The following is a 27,566-nucleotide window of genomic DNA, read 5'->3' on the forward strand; positions in this document are numbered from 1 at the left end:
ATGACAGGGTTTGACTACCAAGCAAACCAAGCCATAAGGCTTACTAGAGTCCTAGGTCATAGGGAACTACCAAAAACAATGGTATGGTTAGTAATCAAAACTCCAGAGACACAAGCAAGGTTTTTAGGTTTGGTAGAATTGAGCTAGGTCCGGGTACATGCACTTGTGAGCAATGTGTGGTCTCACAATCAAACCTAGGTGCAGGCACTGATGATCAAGGTGTGAGCGCACAATCAAACCCATGTGCGGGATTGCCTAAACATAATCCTGGGAAGATCAAATTTGTGGGCTTCTAGAATGCCTAATACTATAGTACAATCTTTGACAAGCTAGAATTATGCTAAGCACTTGAGTCTCGTAGGTTGATAATTTTTTACAAGTGCCAGCATCTAGCGATGGTGTTCGAGGTAGCATTCTGAACTAAGAGGCTAGCATTTGCTGATGTATTTGAGGAAATAATAGGCCAACATCTGCCAATGGTGTTGGATGTGATTGCTCGTACAAACCAAAGGCCAAGTGCTGTCAATGGTGTGCAGGCAGAACTGATCCAAGGGCCAGTTGCACCAAGGGTGAGCCTATTCCTATAACAAATACCAAAGGCATTTGGTTGTCATTTACTTGGATGCTTGAGGTAGGGATGTCATCCACCAGTCCAATTGATTGCAATGGAGAACACCATTCATCCCCTAGCCCAAAGAGGTATGGTTTAAAAAAATAAAGTGAATAGACTTCAATGGGTGTGAAAGGAAAGGATGAATTAAAGCAACCAAGGGCTAAATCTTAGCGGATCATGGCACAATGGCAGCAAGGCCACTCTACCACTTACAGTACTCCATCACATAATTAAGTCATCTACAAAGGATTCTACCTATCACTTTGTGGGAATTAAGCTCTAAGGAGGCTCGCATAATTTGTTCACCTTAGAGGTTGCACCTACAACATGTACCTTTGGGGGCCATAGGCTTCTACTGTGGGTTGACAATCAGGTGACAAGCACATGCATCGCTTTTAGCCTAAATTCTAACTTAGAGGTGTTCAGTCATAATCTAGCACATGGTAGCTTTGCACCATTAACATTTAACCAAGCACGATGACCAATTGTGTGAATCAACAATTCCTCTCTACTAGGTTGAATTACTATTGCGACACTACCATCAATAAGGTAAAACTAACCTATCTCACGATAGTCTAAACCCAGCTCATGTTTTTTATTAGTGGGTGAACAATCCAACACTTGGTGAATTTGGCTTCACAATGATAGGAAAAGTTGGCATCGAAGGATCAAAAAGCAATGTTGCTACGTATGCTTAGCTACCACTAGCCAGTTATCCCTATGGTAACTTTTCTGACACCCCTAGCTTCAAATTCCAAAGGTATAAAGGATTGATAGGCCATGCTTTCATAATTCATATTCGTACCAAAAATCAAAATCAAATGAGCTTTTACCCTTTTGTTCCACATATGTTTTCTGTTCTCATTGAGCTCATCTTCGGACACCTATATTATCTTTTAACAAATTTACCTTCCTAGCCAAACTCCCCACCTAAGAATGTTTGTTGCCTAGATTGACTAACTGAGGCTGGCCTTGGGTCCAAAAAAAGGGTCGTGCCCTACTTTTGATTCACAAAATAAGTAAAATAACGTTAAAAGTAGTGGTATTTCAATTTCATTTGAGGTCTCCCACTTATCCTAGAGCTCTCAAGTCATTTCACAAAGTTAGATTAAAGTCAACTTAATAAGGTCTTCTTTTTCTATTAATTCTACCAAGCCTGTTCCCTTGGCTTTGGTTTCACTAGATGGTAGACAGGGACAATGGGAATCTCATTAATCCATTAATGTGCATCACTAATTAGATGACAAGGCATTTGGCTACTTTAAAAGAGTCATAGTTACTTCTGTCATTTACCCATGCTTGGTTGAATTTCTTCACATTGACACTCAAAGCACTGGGTAGAAATCACATTGCATGAACATTCGTAATGACCATCACAATACTTTTCTTTTAATTAAACAATCAAATTCCCCTTGTCTATATCAGTTCTGAGTTAACTATTCATCATCCGAGAAAAGCCCTTGAGGGAGCCTTTCCCAGTCCATCCCTTGGTCAGCATGCGATGACCTACTCTCGCCATGGAAGCAACTCGAGTAGTGCTCAAGTAGCTGATGGTTTGACACTGGGACCCTTATGCCTAGCCCTTAGAGCCAATCCTTTTCTCAAGATTACAGATCCATTTTGTCAATTTCCTTTGCCTACATTGTTCCATCAACTAAAGGCTATTCACCTTAGAAACTTGATGGATTTATAAGTACAATTGGACACGGATAGTATGATCTTTTAGGTTTTCAAGGGCCGTTGAGGGTTTACCAAACACCACGTGACGTGTGGTGCTATTTCGACCATTTCTAAGGTGGGTAGGCAGTTAAACAAAAAAGATAACTCTTCTCGAGGCCCTGCCGATGACTCCAAACTCCCTAACGTTGCCATTAGCCTCCGCATTCTGGCTAAGGAATTTTAACCTGATTCCTTTTCAAAGCTCACACTCAATACACTGTTGGACTAACTCCCCCCATCTCTTAGGATCAACTAATCCATGTTCAAGTGCTGTTCACATGGAACCTTTCCCCCCTTCGACCTTTGGAGTTCTCATTTGAATATTTGCTATTTATTTCAAATAGTTATAACCTTTTGTTTTGTGATAAACAAATTGTTTATGTCCATACAAGCTTATTTGAAATAAAATAATACTAGTTTATTAATATTTCAAAAATTAATAAATAAAAGATTTATAAAATGAATCTGTTTACTAAGTAAGCTCAAATTATTATGACTATTTGAGCAATTTTTTATTTCAAAAAGTTAGGATCTTTTGTTTTGTCATAAAACAATTGTTTCTATTCATATAAGTTTATTTAGACTAAAATAATACTACTTTATTAATATTTTGCAAGTTAATACGTAGGAGATTTAAAAAATATATGTTTATCGAACAAGTTCAAATAGTTATATCCATTTGAACAATTATCTATTTTAAATTATTATGACCTTTTGTTTTGTGGTAAAACAATTGTTTCTATTCATACAAAATTATTCAAAATAAAATAATACAAATTTATTAATATTTTGAAAATTAATAAGAGATTTAAAAACTAAATCTATTTACTAAACCAATTCAAATAGTTATAACTATTTAAACAATTATCTATCTCAAATTGTAATGATCTTTATTTTGTCATACAACAATTGTTTCTTTTCACATAAGCTTATTCGATTAAAATTATACTAATTTAATAATATTCTAAAAATTAATAAGTAAGAGATTTAAAAAATATATATGTTTGTCGAACCAATTTAAGTAGTTAAGACTATTTAAATAATTATCTATTTCAAATCGTTTTAACCTTTTGTTTAGTCATAAAACTATTATTTTAGTTCATACAAACTTATTCAGAATAAAATAATACTAATGTATTAACATTCAAAAAATTAATAAGCAAGAGATTTAAAAAAATAAATCTGTTTACTGAACAATTTTAATTAGATATGACTATTTCAACAATTATCTATTTAAAATAGTTTTAACTTTTTGTCTTGTCATAAAACAATTGTTTCAATTAATAACATATCCGAAATAAACTAATACTACTTTATTAATATTTTAAAAATTATTAAGCAAGAGATTTAAAAACTAAAGTTGTTTTCTAAAGTAATTCTAATAGTTACGACTATTTGGACAAATATCAATCTCAAATCATTATGATCTTTATTTTGTCATAAAACAATTGTTTCTGATCATACAAGTTAATTCAGATAAAAATAATACTAATTTAATAATATTTTCAAAATTAATAAATAATTAAAAAAATAAATATGTTTGCTGAATCAATTTAAATAGTTAAGATTATTAGAATAGTTATCTATTTCAAATCATTTTGACCTTTTGTTTAGTCATAAAATAATTTTTTAGTTTAAAAAAGCTTATTCGAAAGAAAATAGTACTAATTTATTAACTTTTCAAAAATTAATAAGGAATATATTTAAAAAAATAAATCTGTTTACTGAATAAGTTCAAATAGCTATAACTATTTAAATAATTATCTATTTAAAATCGATATGAACTTTTGTTTTGTCATAAAACAATTGTTTTAGTTCACAAAAGTTTATCCAAAAAAAAATAATACTACTTTATTAATATTTTAAAAATTAATAAGAGATTTAAAAAATAAATCAGTTTACTAAATCAATTTTAAATAATTATGGATATTTAAATAATTATGTATTTTATTACCTTTCATTTTGTCATAAAACAACCGTTTTTCAACATACAAGCTTATTTGAAATAAAATTGTTAGTACTTTTTGTTTTGTCATAAAATAATAATTTTGAACATACAAGTTTATTTGAAATAGAATAATACTAATTTATTAATATTTCAAGAATTAATATGAGATTCAAAAAATAAATCTATTTACTGAATTAGTTCAAACAATTATGATTAGTTGAACAATTATCTATTTCAAATTGTTACAACCTTTTTGTTCTGTCATAAAATAATTATTTCTATTCATATAAATTTATTTCGAATAAAATAATACTAAATTAATAATATTCTAAAAATTCATAACTAAGAGATTTAAAAAATAAATTTGTTTATCAAACCAGTTCAAATAGTTAAGACTATATGAATAATTATCTATTATTTTAAATCATTATAACCTTTTGTTTTGTTATAAAACAATTATTTCAACCTATCCAAGTTTATTCATAATAAAATAAAACTAATTTATTAATATTTTAAAATTTTATAAGAGATTTAAAAAATAATGTTATTTATGGAACCACTTCAAATAATTATACTTATTTGAACAACTATATATTTTAATTTGTTATAACCTTTTGTTTTCTCATAAAATAATTATGTCTATTCATACAAGCTTATTCAAAATAAAATAATACTAATCTAATAATATTTTGACAATTAATAACTAAGAGATTTAAAAAATAAATTTATTTAACTATTTGTACTAGTCAGGCCAGTAGATTCATTTTTTAAATCCGTTATTTATTAATTTTTAGAATATCAATAAATTAGCATACTTTATTATGAATAAGACTATATCAATAGAAACAATTGTTTTATGACAAAACAAATGGTTATAATGATTTGAAATAAATAATTGTTCAAATTGTTATAACTACTTGAATTGGTTTGGTAAATAGATTTATTTTTTAAAATCTCTTATTAATTTTCAAAATATTAAAAAATAAATGTTATTTTATTCAAAACAAACTTATATGAACAGAAATATTTGTTTTACGACAAAACAAAAGGTTATAACGATTTGAAATAGATAATTATTCATATATCCTTAACTATTTGAATTAGTTTGACAAAAAAATTTACTTTTTAAATCTCTTAGTTATTGATTTTCATAATATTATTAGATAAGTATTATTTTATTCCGAATATGCTTATATGAACATAAATAATTATTTTATGATTTGAAATATATAATTATTCAAATAGTAATAACTATTTAAACTAGTCCGATAAGTATATTTATTTTTTAATTCTCCTACTTTTTAGTTTTTGAAATATTAATAAATTAATATTATTTTATTCCAAATAAACTTGTATGATTAAAAACAATTGTTTTATAACAAAATAAAAAGTTCATAACAATTTGAAATAGATAATTGTTTGAATGGCCATAATTATTTAAACTAATTCGATAAACTGATTTATTTTTTAAATCTCCAACTTCTCAATTTTTGAAATATTAATAAAGTAATATTATTTTATTTTGGATAAGTTTTATTAAACTAAAATAATTGTTTTATGATAAAACAAAAGTTTATAACAAATTTAAATAGATAATTGTTCAAATAATCATAACTATTTGAACTTATTCAGTAAATAGATTTATTTTTTTAAATTTCTTACTTATTAATTTTCTAAATATTAATAAAATTATATTATTTTATTTCAAATTAGCTTGTATGAACTGAAAAAAAAAATTTCTGACAAAACAAAAGGTCAGAATGATTTGAAATAGACAATTATTCTAATAGTCTTAACTATTATAATTGGTTTGGCAAGCACATTTATTTTTTAAATCTCTTATTAATATTTAGAATTTATTAGTTTAGCATTATTTTATTTAGAATAAGCTTGCATGAATAGAAACAATTTGTTTTATGACAAAACAAGATCATACTATTTGAGATAGGTAATTGTTGAAATAGTCATAACTATTTAAACTAGTTTGGTAAACAAATTTAGCTTTTAAATGTCTTATTAACTTTTGAAATATTAATAAATTAGTATTACTTGATTCTAAATAATTTTGTATGAATAAAACAATTGTTTTACAACAAAACAAAATGTCATAATGATTTAAAATAGATAATAGTTCAAATGGATATGACTATTTGAATTTGTTTGGCAAACATATTTATTTTTTAAATCTCCAACTTATTAAGTTTTAGAATATTAATAAATTAGTATTATTTTATTTCAAATAAACTTGTATCAATAGAAACAATTGTTTTATGACAAAACAAAATATCATAATGATTTGAAATAAATAATTGTTCAAATAGTCATAACTATTTGAACTCGCTCGTTAAACATATTTATTTTTTAAATCTTTTACTTATTAATTTTTAGAATTTTAATAAATTAGTATCATTTCTATTCTGAATAAGTTTTTATGAGCAAAAACAATTAGTTTATGATGAAACAAAAGATCATATGATTTGAAATAGATAATTGTTCAAATAGTCATAACTATTTGAATGTGTTCAGAAAACATTTTTTTTCTTATTAATTTTTGGAATATTAATAAATTTAAATTATTTTATTCAAAATAAGCTTGCATGAACAAAACCAATTATTTTGTGGCAAAACAAAAGGTCATAATGTTTTAAAATAGATAATTGTTCATATAGTCATAACTATTTGAACTTATTTGGTAAATGGATTTTTTTTTTGTTCTCTTACTCATTAATTTTTGAAATATTAATAAATTAGTATTATTTTACTTCAAATAAACTTATATGAACTGAAACAATTGTTTTATTACAAAAGAAAAAGTCATAATGATTTGAAATAGATAAATATTTAAATAGTCATGACTATTTGAACTTATTTGGCAAACATATTTATTTTTTTAAATCTTTTACTTATTAATTGTTGAAATATTAATAAATTAATATTATTTTAATTTAAATAAACTTGTATAAGCAGAAATAATTGTTTTATGATAAAACAAAAAGCCATAACAAGTTGAAATAAATAATTACACAAATAGTCATAACAATTTGAACTTGTTTGGTAAACAAATTTATTTTTAAAATCTTTTACATTTTTAATTGTCTTAATATTAATAAATTTGAATTATATTATTTGAAATAAGATTGTATGAATAGATAAAATTCTTTTGTGACAAAACACTAGGTTATAGCAATTTCAAATAGATAATTGTTCAAACAGTCATAATTATTTAAACTTTTTCAGTAAACAGATTCATCATTTTAAATTTCTTTATTATGAAATTTTGAATTACTAATAAATTAGTATTATTTTATTTTGAATAAGCTTATATGAACTGAAACATTTCTTTTATGACAAAACAAAATGTCATAACGATTTAAAATAGATAATTATTCAAAAAATCATGATTATTTGATCTAGTTTAGTAAACATATTTATTTTTTAAATTTTATTTATCAATTGTTGAAATATTAATAAATTAGTATTATTTTAGTCCAAATAAGCATGTATGAACACAAACAATTATTTTATAATAGAACAAAAAGTCATAAGATTTAAAATAAATAATTGCTCAAATAGTCAAAACTATTTGAACTAGTTTGATAAATAGATTTATTTTTTAAATCTTTTATTAATATTTGAAATATTAATAGATTAGTATTATTTTAGTCCAAAAAAATTTATATGAACAAAAGCATTTGTTTTATGACAAAACAAAAGGTCATAATGATTTGGAATAGATAATTGTTCAAATAATCATAATTATTTGAACTGGATAGGTAAATAGAATTATTTTTTAAATCTTTTACTTATTCATTTTTGAAATATTAATAAATTCTTTTTCTTTTATTCCAAGTAAACTATTATGAATTCAAAAAAATTTATTTTATGACAAAACAAAAGGTCATAACGATTTGAAATCGATAACTGTTCATATAGTCTTAAATATTGGAACTGATTCGCCAAATAAATTTATTTTTTAATTCTCTTAGATTTTAATTTTCATAATATTATTATATTAGTATTATTTTATTTCGAATAAGCTTGTATGAACAAAAATAATTCTTTTATGACGAAACAAAAGGTTATAACAATTTGAAGTTTATAATTGTTCAAATAGTCATTGCTGTTTGAACTAGTTTGGTAAATATATTTTATTTTTTAAGTCTCTTACTTATTAATTTTTAAAAGATTAATAAAAAGTATTATTGTATTCCGAATAAAATTGAATGCTCAAATACAATTGTTACATGATAAAACAAATGGTCATAGTGATTTCAAATAGATAATTATTCATATAGTCTTAACTGTTGAAGCTACTTCAGCAAACAAATTTATTTTTTAAATCTCTTAGTTATTAATTTTGGGAATATTATTAAATTAGTATTATTTTATTCCAAATAAGCTTATATGAATTGAAACAATTATTTTACGATAGAACAAAAGGTTACAACAATCTAAAATAGATAATTGTTTAAATAAGAACTGATTCAGTAAATAGATATATTTTTAAATCTCCTTCCAATTAATTTTTGAAATTTTAATAAATTAATACTATTTTATTCCAAATAGCCTTGTATGATGAAAAACAATTATTTTATGAAAAAACAAAAGTTTGTAATGATTTGAAATATATAATTGTTCAAATGGCCATAATTATTTGAACTAGTTCGATGTATTTTTTAAATCTCTAATATATCAATTTTTGAATTATTAATAAAGTAATATTATTTTATTTCAGGTAAGCTTTTATAAATTGAAAAAATTGTTTTATGATAAAACAAAAGGTCATATTTATTTCAAAAAGATAATTATTCAAATAGTCATAACTATTTGAACTTGTTTGATAAACAAATTTATTTTTTAAAATTTCCTGTTTATTAATTTTCTGAATGCTAATAAATTAGTATTATTTTATTTTGAATAAGCATGCATGAGCTAAAAATACTATTTTATGACAAGCGAAAGGTCAAAACGATTTGAAATAGATAATTGTTCTAATTTTCTTATCTATTTGAATTAGTTTGGTAAACACATTTATTTTTTAAATCTTTTATTAGAATATTATTAATTTATCAATATTTTACTCCAAATAAGCTTGTATGAACAAAAACAATTGCTTTATGACAAAAAAATATCATAACGATTTGAGATAGATAATTGTTCAAAAAATCATAATTATTTGAATTGGTTCAATATAAAGATTTAGTTTTTAAATCTTTTACTAATTTTTGAAATATTAATAAATTAGTATTATTTTATTTTGAATAATTTTGTATGAATAGAAACAATTATTTTATGACAAAACAAAATATAATAACAATTTGATATAAATAATAGTTCAAATGGACATGACTATTTAAGCTTGTTTGGTGAACAAATTTATTTTTTAAATTTTCAACTTATTAATTTTTAAAATATTAATAAATTAGTATTATTTTATTTTTGAATAAACTTGTATGAATAGAAACAATTGTTTTATGACAAAACAAAAGATCATAATGATTTGAAATAAATAATTGTTCAAATAGTCATAACTATTTGAACTTGCTCAATAAACAAATTTAGTTTTTAAATCTTTTACTTATTAATTTTTGAAATTTTAATAAGTTAGTATTATTTCATTTAAAATAAGCCTTTATGAATAGAAACAATTGGTTTATGACAAAACAAAATGTCATAACAATTTTAAATAGATAACTGTTTAAATAGTCATAACTATTTGAAAATATTTAGAAAATATATTTATTTTTAAACTTTTAGTTATTAATTTTTGAAATATTATTAAATTTTTTTTATTTTATTCGAAATATGCTTGTATGAATAGAACCAAATATTTTATAAGAAAACAAAATGTCATAATATTTTAAAATAGATAATTGTTCAAATAGTCATAACTATTTGAACATGTTTGGTAACAAGATTTATTTTTTAATTCTCTTTCTAATTAATTTCTAGAAAATATAAATAAATTAGTATTATTTTATTTCAAATAAGCTTATATGAACTAAAACAATTATTTTATTACAAAACAAAAGTTCACAATGATTTGAAATAGGTAATAATTCAGATAGCCATAACTATTTGAACATGTTAGGTAACAAGATTCTTTTTTTAATTCTCTTTCTCATTAATTTTTGGAATATTAAAAAATTAGTATTATTTTATTTCAAATAAGCTTATATGAGCTAAAACAATTGTTTTATTACAAAACAAAAGGTCACAATGATTTGAAATAGATAATTATTCAAATAATTATGACTAGTTGAACTTGTTCAAAAAACATATTTATTTTTCAAATATTCTACTTATTAATTGTCAAAATATAAATAAATTAATATTTTGTTAATCGAAATAAACATGTATGATAGAAACAATTATTTTATGATAAAACAAAAAGTCATACCAATTTGAAATAAATAATTTTTCAAATAGTTATAAAGATTTGATATTGTTCAATAAATAGATTTATTTTTTAAATCTTTTACTTATTAATTGCCTTAATATTAATAAATTTGTATAATTTTATTCAAAATAAGAGATCTTTTACTTATTAATTGTCTTAATATTAATAAATTTGTATTATTTTATTCAAAATAAGCTTGATGAATAGAAAAAAAATCATTTTATGACAAAACAAAAGGTTATAACGATTTCAAATAGATAATTGTTCAAACAGTCATAATTATTTAAACTTGTTCGTTAAACAAATTCATTTTTTAAATCTCTTAATTATTAATTTTCAGAATATTGATAACTTAATATTATTTTATTTTGAATAAGCTTATATGAACCGAAATGATTTTTTTATAACAAAACAAAAGGTCATAACGATTTGAAATAGATAATTATTCAAATAGTCATGACTATTTGATCTAGTTCGGTAAGAATATTTATGTTTTAAATTTTTTAGTTATTAATTGTTGAAATATTATTAAATTGGTATTATTTTAATCCAAATAAGCTTGAATGAACAGAAACTATTGTTTTATAACACAATGAAAAGTCATAACAATTTGAAATAAATAAATGCTCAAATATTCATAACTATATGAACTGGTTTGATAAATATCAATAAATTAGTATTATTTTGTTTTAAACAAACTTATATTAACAAAAAAAAATATTGTTTTATTACAAAATAAAAGTAATAATGATTTGAAATAGATAATTATTTAAATACTTATAATTATTTAAACTGGTTTTGTAAATAGAATTATTTTCTAAATCTCTTATAAATTTTTGAAATATTAATAAATTAGTTTTACTCTATTTCGAATAAATTTTTACAAGCTAAAATAATTATTTTATGACAAAACAAAAGGTCATAACAATTTAAGTTAAATAATTGTTCATATAGTCTTAACTGTTTAAATTGGTTCAGCAAACATAATTATTTTTTAAATTTCTTAGTTATTAATTTTCATAATATTACTAAAATAGTATTATTTTATTTCGAATAAGCTTGTATGAATAGAAACAATTGTTTTATTATAGAATAAAATGTTATAACAATATGAAATAGATAATTGTTCAAATAGTTATAACTATTTGAACTGGTTTGGTAAAAAGATCTATTTTTAAAAACAATTGTTTTATGACAAACAAAAGGTAATAATAATTTGAAATAAATAGTTGTTTAAATGGCCATAATTATTTGAATTTATTTAGTCAACTGATTTATTTTTTAAATCTCTTAGTTATTAACTATCGAAATAATAATAAAGTAGTATTGTTTTCTTTTGGATAAGCTTTTATGAACTAAAACAATTGTTTATGACAAAACAAAAGGTCATAATGATTTTAAATTGATAATTGTTCAAATAGTCATAACTCTTTGAACTTATTCGATAAACACATTTATCTTTTCGAATCTCTTGCCTATTAATTTTTGGAATGTTAATAAATTAGTATTATTTTATTTCGAATAAGTGAGTATAAAATGAAACAATTATTATAGGACTAAATAAAAAGTTAGAATGATTTGAAATAGATAATTATTCTAATAATCTTAACTATTTGAACTGGTTCAGTAAATATATATATTTTTTAAATCTCTCACTAATTTTTGGAATATTATTAAATTAGTATTATTTTGTCCATATAAGCTTGTATGATCAAAAAAGATCATAATGATTTGAGATTGATATTTGTTCAAATATTCATAACTATTTAAACTAGTTCAAAAAAACAACTTTAGTTTTAAATCTTTTGTTTATTAATTTTTTAAATATTAATAAAGTAGTATTATTTTATTTTGAATAAGGTTTTATGAAATGAAACAATTGTTTTATGACAAAACAAAATGTCATAACGACTTTAAATAGATAATTGTTCAAATAGTCAAATCTATTTGAACTTGTTTGATAAATAAATTTATATTTTTTAAATCTCTTGCTCATCAATTTTTCAAATGTTAATAAATTACAGTTATTTTATTTTGAATAAGTTTGTATGAACTGAAATAATTGTTTTATAACTAAACAAAAGGTCATAACGATTTGAAATAGATAATTGTTATAATAGTCTTAACTATTTAAACTAATTCTACAAACACATTTATTTTTCAAAGCTCTTATTAATTTTTGGAATATTATTAAATTAGTATTATTTTAATCTGAGTAAGCTTGTATGAAAAGAAACAATTCTTTTATGACAAAATAAACATCATAACGATTTGAGATAGATAATCATTCAAATAGTAATAACTATTTAAACTATTTTGGTAAATAGATTTAGTATTTAAATCTCTTATTAATTTTCAAAATATTAATAAATTAGTATTATTTTATTTTGAATAATTTTGCATGAATAGAAGCAATTATTTTTTGACAAAACAAAAGGTCATAACATTTTGAAATAGATAATTATTCATGTAGATATGACTATTTGAACTTTATTCGGTAAACAGATTTATTTTTTAAATCTCCTACCTATTAATTTTCAAAATATTAATAAATTAGTATTATTTTATTTTGAATAAACTTGCATGAATAGAAATAATTGTTTTATGATAAAACAAAAGATTATACTATTTGAAATAAATAATTGTTCAAACAAGCATAACTATTTGAACTTGCTTGATAAATAGATTTATTTTTAAATCTTTTACTTATTAATTTTTGGAATATTAATAAACTAGCATTACTTATTTTGAATACACTTGTATGAATAGAAACAATTAGTTTATGACAAAACAAAAGGTCATAATTATTTAAAATAGATAATTATTCAAATAATCATAACTATTTGAACGTATTCATAAAACATATTTTATTTTTTAAAATTTTATTTATTAATTTTTGGAATATTAATAAATTTATATTATTTTATTTGAAATAAGCTTATATGAACAGAAATAATTATTTTATGATAAAACAAAATATCATAACGATTTGAAATAGAAAATTATTTATATAGCCATAACAATTGGAACTTGTTTGGTAAATAAATTTATTTTTTAAATCTCCTACTCATTAATTTTTGAAATATTAATAAATTAGTATTATTTTATTTTGAATTAGCCTATATGAACTAATATATTTGTTTTATGATGAAATAAAAGGTCATAACAATTTGAAATAGATAATTATTCAAATAGTTATGACTATCAAAACTTGTTCAATAAACATATTTATTTTTAAAATCTGTTACTTATTAATTGTCAAAATATTAATAAATTAATATTATTTTAATTCATATAAGCTTTTATGAACAAAAAAATTATTTTATGACAAAACAAAAAAGTCATAATGATTTGAAATAAATAATTGTTCAAATAGCACTACTATTTGAATTTATTCAGTAATCATAGTTATTTTTTAAATCTTTTATTTATTAACTGAATATTAATAAATTTCTATTATTTTAATTGAAATAAGGTTGTATGAATAGAAAAAATTATTTTATAACAAAACAAAAGATTATAGCGATTTGAAATAGGTAATTGTTCAAATAATCGTAATTGTTTTAACTTGTTCAAACAGATTTAGTTTTTAAATCTTTCACTTATTAATTTTTGAAATATTAATAAATTAGAATTATGCTATTCCGAATAAGCTTGTATGAATAGAAACAATTGTTTTGTGACAAAATAGAAGGTCATAACGATTTGAAACAGATAATTATTCAAATAGATATAACTATTTGCATCGGTCAAGCCAACAGATTCATTTTCTAAATCCGTTACTTATTAATTTTTAGAATATTAATAAATTAGCATTATTTTATTCCAAATAAAATTGTATCAATAGAAATAATTGTTTTATGACAAAACAAATGGTCATAACGATTTAAAATAAATAATTAATCAAATTGTTGTAACTAATTGAACTAGTTTGGTAAACAAATTTATATTTTAAATCTCTTAATAATTTTCAAAATATTAATAAGTTAATATTATTTTATTCCAAACAAACTTATATGAATAAAAACATTTGTTTTATGATAAAACAAAATGTCATAACGATTTGAAATAGGTAATTATTCATACAACCTTTACTATTTGAACTGGTTTGGCAAACAAATTTTTTTTTTAAATCTCTTAGTTATTAATTTTAATAATATTATTAGATTAGTATTATTTTATTTTGAATAAGCTTATATGAACATAAATAATTGTTATATAACAAAAGAAAAGGTTATAATGATTTGAAATATATAATTGTTTAAATAGTTATAACTATTTGAACTAGTTTGCTTAACAGATTTATTTTTTAAATCTCCTACTCATTAATTTTTGAAATATTAATAAATTAATATTATTTCATTCCGAATAGGCTTATATGATGAAAAATAATTGTTTTATGACAAAATAAAAGTTCATAACAATTTGAAATAGATAATTGTTCAAATGGCCACAATTATTTGAACTGATTCGATAAATTGATTTATTTTTTCAATCTCCAATTTCTCAATTTTTAAAATATTAATAAAGTAATATTATTTTATTTTGGATAAGCTTCTATGAATTGACACAAATGTTTTATTATAAAGCAAAAGGTCATAATGATTTTAAATTGATAATTGTTCAAATAGTCATAACTATTTGAATTTGTTCGGTAAACATATTTATTTTTTGCTTATTAACATAATATTATTTTATTTCGAATAAGCATATATGAACTAAAACAATTATTTTATGACTAAACAAAAGGTCAGAACGATTTGAAATAGATAATTGTTCTAATATTCTTAACTATTTGAACTGGTTCTACAAACACATTTACTTTTTTAAATCTATTGCTTACTAATTTTAGAATATTATTAGTTTACCAATATTTTTACTTTGAATAAGCTTGTATGGATAGAAACAATTGTTTTATAACAAAACAATGATCATAATGATTTGAGATAGATAATTGTTCAAATAGTCATAATATTTTAAACTAGTTTGGTTAACAGATTTAGTTTTTAAATCTCTTGTTAATTTTTGAAATATTAATAAATTAGTATTATTTTATTCTTAATAATATTGTATGAATAAAAAAAATTGTTTTACGACCAAACAAAGTGTCATAATGATTTGAAATAGATAATAGTTCAAATGGATGTGACTATTTGAACTTATTTGGTAAACAGATTAATTTTTTAAGTCTCCAACTCATTAATTTTATTATATTAATAAATTAGTATTCTTTTATTTCGAATAAACTTGTATGAATAGAAACAATTATTTTATGACAAAAACAAAAGTTTATAATGATTTCAAATAAATAACTATTCAAATAGTTATAACTATTTAAACTTGTCTTGCAAACAAATTTATTTTTTAAATATTTTACTTAATAACTTTTGAAATTTTAATAAATTAATATTATTTTATTATGAATAAGCTTGTATGAATAGAAACAATTAGTTTATGACAAAACAAAAGGTCATAACGATTTGAAATAAATAATTGTTCAAAAAGTCATAAATTTTTAAACAAGTTAAGAAAATAGATTTATTTTTTAAATTTTAACTTATTAATTTCTAAAATATTAATAAATTTATATTATTTTACTCGAAATAAGCTTACACGAACAGAACCAATTGTTTTAAGATAAAAAAAAGGCCATAATGTTTGAAATAGGTAATTGTTTAGATAGTCATAACTATTTGAACTTATTTGATAAACAGATTCCTTTTTCAATTTTCTTACTCATTAATTTTTAAAATATTAATAAATCAGTATTATTTTACTTCAAATAAGCTCATATGAACTAAAACAATTATTTTATTACAAAAGAAAAGGTCATAATGATTTGAAATATATAATTATTCAAATAGTCATGACTATTTGAACTTGTTCGATAAACATATTTATTTTTTAAATCTTTTACTTATTAATTGTCAAAATATTAATAAATTAAAATTATTTTAATCTGAATAAGTTTGAATGAACAAAAACAATTATTTTATGATAAAATAAAAAGTCATAATAAGTTGAAATAAATAATTATTCAAATAGTTATAATGATTTGAACTTATTCGGTAAACATATTTATTTTTTAAATCTTTGACTAATTAATTATCTTAATATTAATAACTTTATATTATTTTATTCGAAATAAGCTTGTATTAACTGAAAAATTGTTTTATGGCAAGTCAAAAGGTTTTAAAGCTTCTAAATAGGCAATTGTTCAAATTGTAATAACTATTTGAACTTGTTTGATAAATAGATTTATTTTTTTAAATCTCTTTCTTATTAATTTTTTGAATGTTAATAAATTAGTATTAATTTGTTCGGAATAAGCTTATATGAACTATAACAATTGTTTTATGACTAAACAAAAGGTCAAAATAATTTGAAATAGATAATTATTCTAATAGTCTTAACCATTTAAGTTGATTTGGTAAACAAATTTATTTTTTAAATCTCTTATTTATTTTTGAACTATTATTAAATTAGTATTATTTTAATCCAAATAAGCTTGTACAAACAAAATAATTATTTTACGAGAAACCAAAAGGTCATAATGATTTGAAATAAATAATCATTCATTTAGTCTTAACTATTTGAACTTGTTTGGCTATTAGATTATTTTAATTTTCTTGGTTATTAAGTTTCAAAATATCATTAAATTATTATTATTTTATTTCAAATAAAATAGTATCAACAGAACCAATTGTTTGATGACAAAAATAAAAGGTTATAATGATTTGGAATAAATAATTATTCAAATAGTTAAAACTATAAATAGATTTACTTTTTAAATCTCTTATTGATTAATTTTCTAAATATTAATAAATTAGTAATAATGATTTGAAATTGATAATTGTTCAAATAGTCATAATCATTTGAACTAGTTCAGTAAATAAAATTATTTTCTAAATCTCTTACAAAATTTTGAACAATTAATAAATTAGTTTTATTCTATTTCGAATAAGCTTATATAAGCTGAAATAATTGCTTTATGAAAAAACAAAAGGTCATAACAATTTGAAATAAATAATTGTACATATAGTCTTAACTGTTTGGACTAGTTTGAAAAATAGATTTATTTTCTAAAATCTCTTAGTTATTAATTTTTAGAATACTACTAAATTAGTATTATTTTATTTCGAAAAAGCCTGTAGGAATAGAAATAATTGTTTTATGATAGAACAAAAGGTTATAACAATTTGAAATGATAATTATTCAAGTAGTCAAAACTATTTGAACTTGTTTGGTAAATAGATTTACTTTTTAAATCTCTTATTAATTCTTGAAATATTAATAAATTAGTTTTATTTTATTTCGAATAAGCTTGAATGTTGAAAAACAATTTTTTAAGATAAAACAAAAGGTAATAACGATTCGAAATAGGTAGTTGTTCAAATGCCCATACTTGTTTGAACTATTTCGATAAACTGATTTATTTTTTAAATCCCTTATTAACTTTTGAAATATTAATAAAATAATAATATTTTTTTGGGATAAGCTTATATGAGCTAAAGTAATTATTTTATAATAAAGCAAAAGGTCATAACAATTTGAAATAAATAATTGTTTATATAGTCTTAACTGTTTGAACTAATTGGGTAAACATATTTATTTTTAAATCTCTTACTTATTAATTTTATGAATATTACTAAATTAGTATTATTTTATTCTAAATAAGTCTGTATAAATAGAAATAATTATTTTATGATAGAACAATAGGTTATAACAATTTGAAATAGATAATTGTTCAAATAGTCATAACTATTTAAACTAGTTTAGTAAATAGATTTATTTTTTAAATCTCTTATTAATTACTGAAATATTAATAAATTAGTTTTATTTTATTTCAAATAAAATTGTATATTGAAAAAAAATTATTTTAAGACAAAATAAAAAGCAATAACGATTTGAAATAGGTAGCTGTTCAAATGGCCATAACTATTTGAACTATTTTGGTAAATTGATTTATTTTTTAAATCTTTTATTAACTTTTGAAATATTAATAAAATAGTGTTATTTTATTTTGGATAAGCTTTTATGAACTAAAACAATGGTTTTATGACAAAATAAAAAGGTCATAACGATTTTAAATAGATAATTGTTTAAATAGTCATAACTATTTAAACTTGTTTAGTAAACAGATTTAATTTTTCAAATCTTTTGCTTATTAATTTTTTTAATATTAATAAATTAGTATTATTTTATTCTGATTAAGCTTGTATAAACTAAAACAATTATTATATGACTAACCCAAAGGTCAAAATGATTTGAAATAGATAATTATTCTAGTAGTCTTAACTATTTGAACTGGCTCGACAAGCATATATTTTTTTAAATCTCTTATTAATTTTTTGAATATTATTAAATTAATATTATTTTTATCTAAAACCCTTGTATGATTAGAAACAATTTTTTTATGACAAAATAAGGATCATAACTATTTTAAGATTGATATTTGTTCAAATAGTCATAACTATTTGAATTGGTGTGAAAAATAGATTTAATTTTTAAATCTCTTGCTTACTAATTTTCAAAATATTAGTGAAGTAGTATTATTTTATTTCGGATAAGTTTTTTTGAATTGAAACAAACATTTTATGACAAAACTAAAGGTCGTAATGACTTTAAATAGATAATTGTTTAAATGGTCAAATCTATTACAACTTGTTTGATAAACATTTTTTTTAATCTCTTACTCATTAATTTTTCAAATGTTAATAAATTGCTATTATTTTGTTTTCAATAAGCTTGTATGAACTGAAATAATTATTTTATGACGAAACAAAAGGTCAAAACAATTTGAAATAAATAATTGCTCTAATAGTATTAACTATTTGAATTGGTTCGACAAACACATTTATTTTTTAAATCTTTTATTAATTTTTTGAATATTATTAAATTAATATTATTTTAATCTGAATAAACTTGTATAAAAAGAAACAAACTATTTTATGACAAAATAAATATTATAATTATTTGAGATAAATAATTGTTTAAATAATCATAACTATTTGAACTGTTTCCGTAAACATATTTAGTTTTTAAATCTCTTATTAATTTTCAAAATATTAATACATTAGTATTATTTTATTCTAAATAATTTTGCACAAATAGAAACAATTGTTTTATGACAAAATAAAAGATCATAACGATTTTAAATAGATAATTGTTCAAATGGACATGAGTATTTGAACTTGTTCAGTAAACAGATTTATTTTTTAAATCTCCTACCTATTAATTTTCAGAATATTAATAAATTAGTATTTTTTTATTCCCAATAAACTTTTATGAATAGAAATAATTGTTTTATGACAAAACAAAAGATCATAACTATTTTAAATAAACAATTGTTCAAACAATCATAACTATTTGAAGTTGCTTGATAAACAAATTTATTTTTTAAATCTTTTACTTATCAATTTTTGGAATATTAATAAACTAGCATTATTTTATTTCAAATAGGCTTGTATGAATAGAAACAAATTGGTTTTTGACAAAATAAACATAACTACTTGAAATAGTCAAACATTTGAATTGTTCAAAAACCTTTTTTTTTTAATTTTTACTCATTAATTTTTGGAATATTAAAAAATTTGTATTATTTTATTTAAAATAAGCTTGTATGAATAAAAAAAATTGTTTTATAACAAAACAAAAAGTTATGGCAACTTGATATAGATAATTGTTCAAACAATCATAACTATTTGAACTTGTTTAGTAAAAAAATTCATTTTTTAAATCTCTTGCTTATTAATTTTTTGAATATTAATAAATTAGAATTATCTTATTTTAGATAAGCTTGTACGAATAGAAACAATTGTTTTGCAATAAAACAAATGGTCATAACAGTTTGAAATAGATAATTGTTCAAACAATCATAACTATTTGCACTCGTCAGGCTAACAAATTCATTTTTTAAATCCATTACTTTTTAATTTTTAGAATGTTAATAAATTAGCATTACTTTATTCCGAATAAGACTGTATGAATAGAAACAATTCTTTTATGAAAAAACAAATAGTCATCACGATTTAAAGTAAATAATGGTTCAAATAGTTATAACTAATTCAACTGGTTTAGTAAACAAATTTATTTTTTAAATCTCTTACTTCTTAATTTTCAAAATATTAATAAATTAATATTATTTTATTCCAGATAAACTTATATGAACAAAAGCATTTGTTTTATGACAAAAAAAAAGGTAATAATGATTTGAAATAAATAATTGTTCAAATAGTCATAATTATTTGAATTGATTCGGCAAACATAATTATTTTTTAAATCTCTTACTAATTTTTGAAATATTAATAAATTTGTTTTTTTTTTACTATAAATAAGTTACTAAAAACTGAAAAAATTGTTTTACGATAAAACAAAAAGTCCTAATGATTTAAAATAAAGAATTGTTGATATAGTCTTAACTATTTGAACCGGTTTGGTAAATACATTTATTTTTTAAATCTTTAGTTATTAATTTTTAGAATATTATTACATTAGTATTATTTTATTTTGAATAAACTTTTATGAACAAAAATAATTGTTTTATGATATAACAAAAGCTTATAACAATTTGAAATATATAATTGTTCAAATAGTCATAACTATTTGAACTAATTCAGTAAACAGATCAATTTTTTGCATCTCCTAATTATTCATTTCTAAAATATTAGTAAATGAGTATTATTTTATACCGAATAGGCTTGTATGATGAAAAATAATTATTTTATGATAAAACAAAAATTCATAATGATTTAAAATAGATAATTATTCAAAGGGCCAAAATTAATTGAATTGATTCTATAAACTAATTTATTTTTTAAATCTCTAACTTATCAAAATTTGAGATATTAATAAGTAATATTATTTTATTTTGGATAAGCTTTTATGTATTGAAACAATTGTTTTACAATAAAAATAAAAGGTCATAATAATTTTAAATAGATAATTATTCAAATATTCATAACTATTTGAACTTTTTGGTAAACAAATTTATTTTTTTAATTTCTTGCTTATTAATTTTCTAAATGTTAATAAATAGTATTATTTTATTTTGAATAAGCATGTATACATTAAAACAATTATTTTATGACTAAATAAAAGGTCAGAACGATTTGAAATAGATAATTGTTCTCATAGGCTTAATTATTTGAACTAGTTCAGTAAACACATTTATTTTTTAAATCCTTATTAATTTTTGAAATAGTAATAAATTTGTATTATTTTATTCTAAATAATTTTGTATGAATACCAATTCTTTTGAATAATTGGTATTATTTTATGTTAAAACAAAATGTCATAACAGTTCGAAATAGATGATAGTTCAAATAGACATGACTATTTGAACTTGTTCGGCAAACAAATTTATTCTTTAAATCTCTAACTTATTAATTTTTAGAATATTAATAAATTAATATTATTTTATTCCAAATATACTTTTATGAATAGAAACAATTGTTTTATGATAAAACAAAAGATCATAATGATTTGAAATAAATAATTATTCAAATAGTCATAACTATTTGAACTCGCTTAGTGAAAAGATTTATTTTTTAAATCTTTTGCTTATTAATTTTTAGAATTTTAATAAATTAGTATTATTTTTTCCAAATAAGCTTGCATGAATAAAAATAATTGGTTTATGAGAAGAAATAATTAGTATTATTTTAATCTGAGTAAGGTTATATGAAAAGAAACAATTCTTTTATGACAAAATAAACATTATAACGATTTGAGATAGATAATCATTCAAATAGTAATAACTATTTAAACTATTTTGGTAAATAGATTTAGTATTTAAATCTCTTATTAATTTTCAAAATATTAATAAATTAGTATTATTTTATTTTGAATAATTTTACATGAATAGAAACAATTATTTTATGACGAAACAAAAGGTCATAACATTTTGAAATAGATAATTATTCATGTAGATATGACTATTTGAACTTATTCGGTAAACAGATTTATTTTTTAAATCTCCTACCTATTAATTTTCAAAATATTAATAAATTAGTATTATTTTATTTTGAATAAACTTGCATGAATAGAAACAATTGTTTTATGATAAAACAAAAGATCATAACTATTTGAAATAAATAATTGTTCAAACAAGCATAACTATTTGAACTTGCTCGGTAAATAGATTTATTTTTAAATCTTTTACTTATTAATTTTTGGAATATTAATAAACTAGCATTACTTATTTTGAATACACTTGTATGAATAGAAACAATTAGTTTATGACAAAACAAAAGGTCATAATTATTTAAAATAGATAATTATTCAAATAATCATAACTATTTGAACGTATTCATAAAACATATTTTATTTTTTAAAATTTTATTTATTAATTTTTGGAATATTAATAAATTTATATTATTTTATTTGAAATAAGCTTATATGAACAGAAATAATTATTTTATGATAAAACAAAATGTCATAATGATTTGAAATAGAAAATTATTTATATAGCCATAACAATTGGAACTTGTTTGGTAAATAAATTTATTTTTTAAATCTCCTACTCATTAATTTTTGAAATATTAATAAATTAGTATTATTTTATTTTGAATTAGCCTATATGAACTAATATAATTGTTTTATGATGAAATAAAAGGTCATAACAATTTGAAATAGATAATTATTCAAATAGTTATGACTATCAAAACTTGTTCAATAAACATATTTATTTTTAAAATCTGTTACTTATTAATCGTCAAAATATTAATAAATTAATATTAATTTTAATTCGTATAAGCTTGTATGAACAAAAAAATTATTTTATGACAAAACAAAAAAGTCATAATGATTTGAATAAATAATTGTTCAAATAGTCACAACTATTTGAATTTATTCAGTAATATAGTTATTTTTTAAATCTTTGATTTATTAACTGAATATTAATAAATTTGTATTATTTTAATTGAAATAAGGTTGTATGAATAGAAAAAATTATTTTATAACAAAACAAAAGATTATAGCGATTTGAAATAGGTAATTGTTCAAATAATCGTAATTGTTTTAACTTGTTCAATAAACAGATTTAGTTTTAAATCTCTAACTTATTAATTTTTGAAATATTAATAAATTAGAATTATGCTATTCCGAATAAGCTTGTATGAATAGAAACAATTGTTTTGTGACAAAATAGAAGGTCATAATGATTTGAAATAGATAATTGTTCAAATAGATATAACTATTTGCATTGGTTAAGCCAACAAATTCATTTTCTAAATCCGTTACTTATTAATTTTTAGAATATTAATAAATTAGCATTATTTTATTCCAAATAAAATTGTATCAATAGAAATAATTGTTTTATGACAAAACAAATGGTCATAACGATTTAAAATAAATAATTATTCAAATTGTTGTAACTAATTGAACTAGTTTGGTAAACAAATTTATATTTTAAATCTCTTAATAATTTTCAAAATATTAATAAGTTAATATTATTTTATTCCAAACAAACTTATATGGATAAAAACATTTGTTTTATGACAAAACAATAGGTCATAACGATTTGAAATAGGCAAGTATTCATACAGCCTTTACTATTTGAACTGGTTTGGCAAACAATTTTTTTTTAAATCTCTTAGTTATTAATTTTAATAATATTATTAGATTAGTATTATTTTATTTTGAATAAGCTTGTATGAACATAAATAATTGTTATATAACAAAAGAAAAGGTTATAATGATTTGAAATATATAATTGTTCAAATAGTTATAACTATTTGAACTAGTTTGCTTAACATATTTATTTTTTAAATCTCCTATTCATTAATTTTTGAAATATTAATAAATTAGTATTATTTCATTCCGAATAGGCTTATATGATGAAAACAATTGTTTTATGACAAAATAAAAGTTCATAACAATTTGAAATAGATAATTGTTCAAATGGCCACAATTATTTGAACTGATTCGATAAATTGATTTATTTTTTCAATCTCCAATTTCTCAATTTTTAAAATATTAATAAAGTAATATTATTTTATTTTGGATAAGCTTTTATGAATTGACACAAATGTTTTATTATAAAGCAAAAGGTCATAATGATTTTAAATTGATAATTGTTCAAATAGTCATAACTATTTGAATTTGTTCAGTAAACATATTTATTTTTTAAAATTTTTTGCTTGTTAATTTTTTGAATGTTAATAAAATAATTTTATTTTATTTTGAATAAGCATATATGAACTAAAACAATTATTTTATGACTAAACAAAAGGTCAGAACACTTTAAAATAGATAATTGTTTTAATATTCTTAACTATTTGAACTGGTTCTACAAACACATTTACTTTTTAAATCTATTGCTTACTAATTTTAGAATATTATTAGTTTACCAATATTTTTACTTTGAATAAGCTTGTATGGATAGAAACAATTGTTTTATAACAAAACAATGATCATAATGATTTGAGATAGATAACTGTTCAAATAGTTATACTAATTTAAACTAGTTTGGTTAACAGATTTAGATTTTAAATCTCTTGTTAATTTTTGAAATATTAATAAATTAGTATTATTTTATTCTGAATAATATTGTATGAATAAAAATAATTGTTTTACGACCAAACAAAATGTCATAATGATTTGAAATAGATAATAGTTCAAATAGATGTGACTATTTGAACTTATTTGGTAAACAGATTAATTTTTTAAGTCTCCAACTCATTAATTTTATCATATTAATAAATTAGTATTCTTTTATTTCGAATAAACTTGTATGAATAGAAACAATTATTTTATGACAAAAACAAAAGTTTATAATGATTTCAAATAAATAACTATTCAAATAGTATAACTATTTAAACTTGTCTTGTAAACAAATTTATTTTTTAAATCTCTTATTTATTTTTGAACTATCATTAAATTAGTATTATTTTAATCCAAATAAGCTTGTACAAACAAAATAATTATTTTATGAGAAACCAAAAGGTCATAATGATTTGAAATAAATAATCATTCATTTAGTCTTAACTATTTGAACTTGTTTGGCTATTAGATTATTTTAATTTTCTTGGTTATTAAGTTTCAAAATATCATTAAATTATTATTATTTTATTTCAAATAAAATAGTGTCAACAGAACCAATTGTTTGATGACAAAATAAAAGGTTATAATGATTTGGAATAAATAATTATTCAAATAGTCAAAACTATTTAAAATGGTTTGGTAAATAGATTTACATTTTAAATCTCTTATTGATTAATTTTATAAATATTAATAAATTAGTAATAATGATTTGAAATTGATAATTGTTCAAATAGTCATAATCATTTGAACTGGTTCAGTAAATAAAATTATTTTCTAAATCTCTAACAAAATTTTGAACAATTAATAAATTAGTTTTATTCTATTTCGAAAAAGCTTATATAAGCTGAAATAATTGCTTTATGAAAAAATAAAAGGTCATAACAATTTGAAATAAATAATTGTACATATAGTCTTAACTGTTTGGACTAGTTTGAAAAATAGATTTATTTTCTAAAATCTCTTAGTTATTAATTTTTAGAATACTACTAAATTCGTATTATTTTATTCAAAAAAGCCTATAGGAATAGAAATAATTATTTTATGATAGAATAAAAGGTTATAACAATTTGAAATAGATAATTATTCAAGTAGTCAAAACTATTTGAACTTGTTTGGTAAATAGATTTACTTTTTAAATCTCTTATTAATTCTTGGAATATTAATAAATTAGTTTTATTTTATTTCAAATAAGCTTAATGTTGAAAAAAAAATTTTTAAGATAAAAGAAAAGGTAATAACGATTCAAAATAGGTAGTTGTTCTAATGCCCATACTTATTTGAACTATTTGGATAAACTGATTTATCTTTTAAATCCCTTATTAACTTTTGAAATATTAATAATGTAATATTATTTTTTTTGGGATAAGCTTATATGAGCTAAAATAATTATTTTATAATAAAGCAGAAGGTCATAACAATTTGAAATAAATAATTGTTTATATAGTCTTAACTGTTTGAACTAATTGGGTAAACATATTTATTTTTAAATCTCTTACTTATTAGTTTTATGAATATTACTAAATTAGTATTATTTTATTCTAAATAAGTCTGTATAAATAGAAATAATTATTTTATGATAGAACAATAGGCTATAACAATTTGAAATAGATAATTGTTCAAATAGTCATAACTATTTAAACTAGTTTAGTAAATAAATTTATTTTTTAAATCTCTTATTAATTACTAAAATATTAATAAATTAGTTTTATTTTATTTCAAATAAAATTGTATATTGAAAAAAATATATTTTAAGACAAAATAAAAAGCAACAACGATTTGAAATAGGTAGCTGTTCAAATGGCCATAATTATTTGAACTATTTTGGTAAATTGATTTATTTTTTAAATCTCTTATTAACTTTTGAAATATTAATAAAATAGTGTTATTTTATTTTGGATAAGCTTTTATGAACTAAAACAATGGTTTTATGACAAAATAAAAAGGTCATAACGATTTTAAATAGATAATTGTTCAAATAGTCATAACTATTTAAACTTGTTTAGTAAACAGATTTAATTTTTCAAATCTTTTGCTTATTAATTTTTTTAATATTAATAAATTAGTATTATTTTATTCTGATTAAGCTTGTATAAACTAAAACAATTATTATATGACTAACCCAAAGGTCAAAATGATTTGAAATAGATAATTATTCTAGTAGTCTTAACTATTTGAGCTGGCTCGACAAGCATATATTTTTTTAAATCTCTTATTAATTTTTTTAATATTATTAAATTAATATTATTTTTATCTAAAAACCTTGTATGATTAGAAACAATTGTTTTATGACAAAATAAGGATCATAACTATTTTAAGATTGATATTTGTTCAAATGGTCATAA

At 20.3% G+C, this 27,566-nt stretch overlaps 1 pseudogene; it reads right to left on the bottom strand.

Annotated features, from left to right (window-relative positions):
* Positions 1-752: 752 nt before the first annotated feature.
* Positions 753-3,142, bottom strand: LOC149517853 (25S ribosomal RNA; annotated as a pseudogene).
* Between the last annotated feature and the right edge of the window lie 24,424 nt (positions 3,143-27,566).

This window comes from Durio zibethinus, chromosome 8 (genome assembly GCF_047325235.1).
Source record: "Durio zibethinus cultivar Kanyao isolate XHJ-2024 chromosome 8, ASM4732523v1, whole genome shotgun sequence".
Lineage (NCBI taxonomy): Eukaryota > Viridiplantae > Streptophyta > Magnoliopsida > Malvales > Malvaceae > Durio > Durio zibethinus.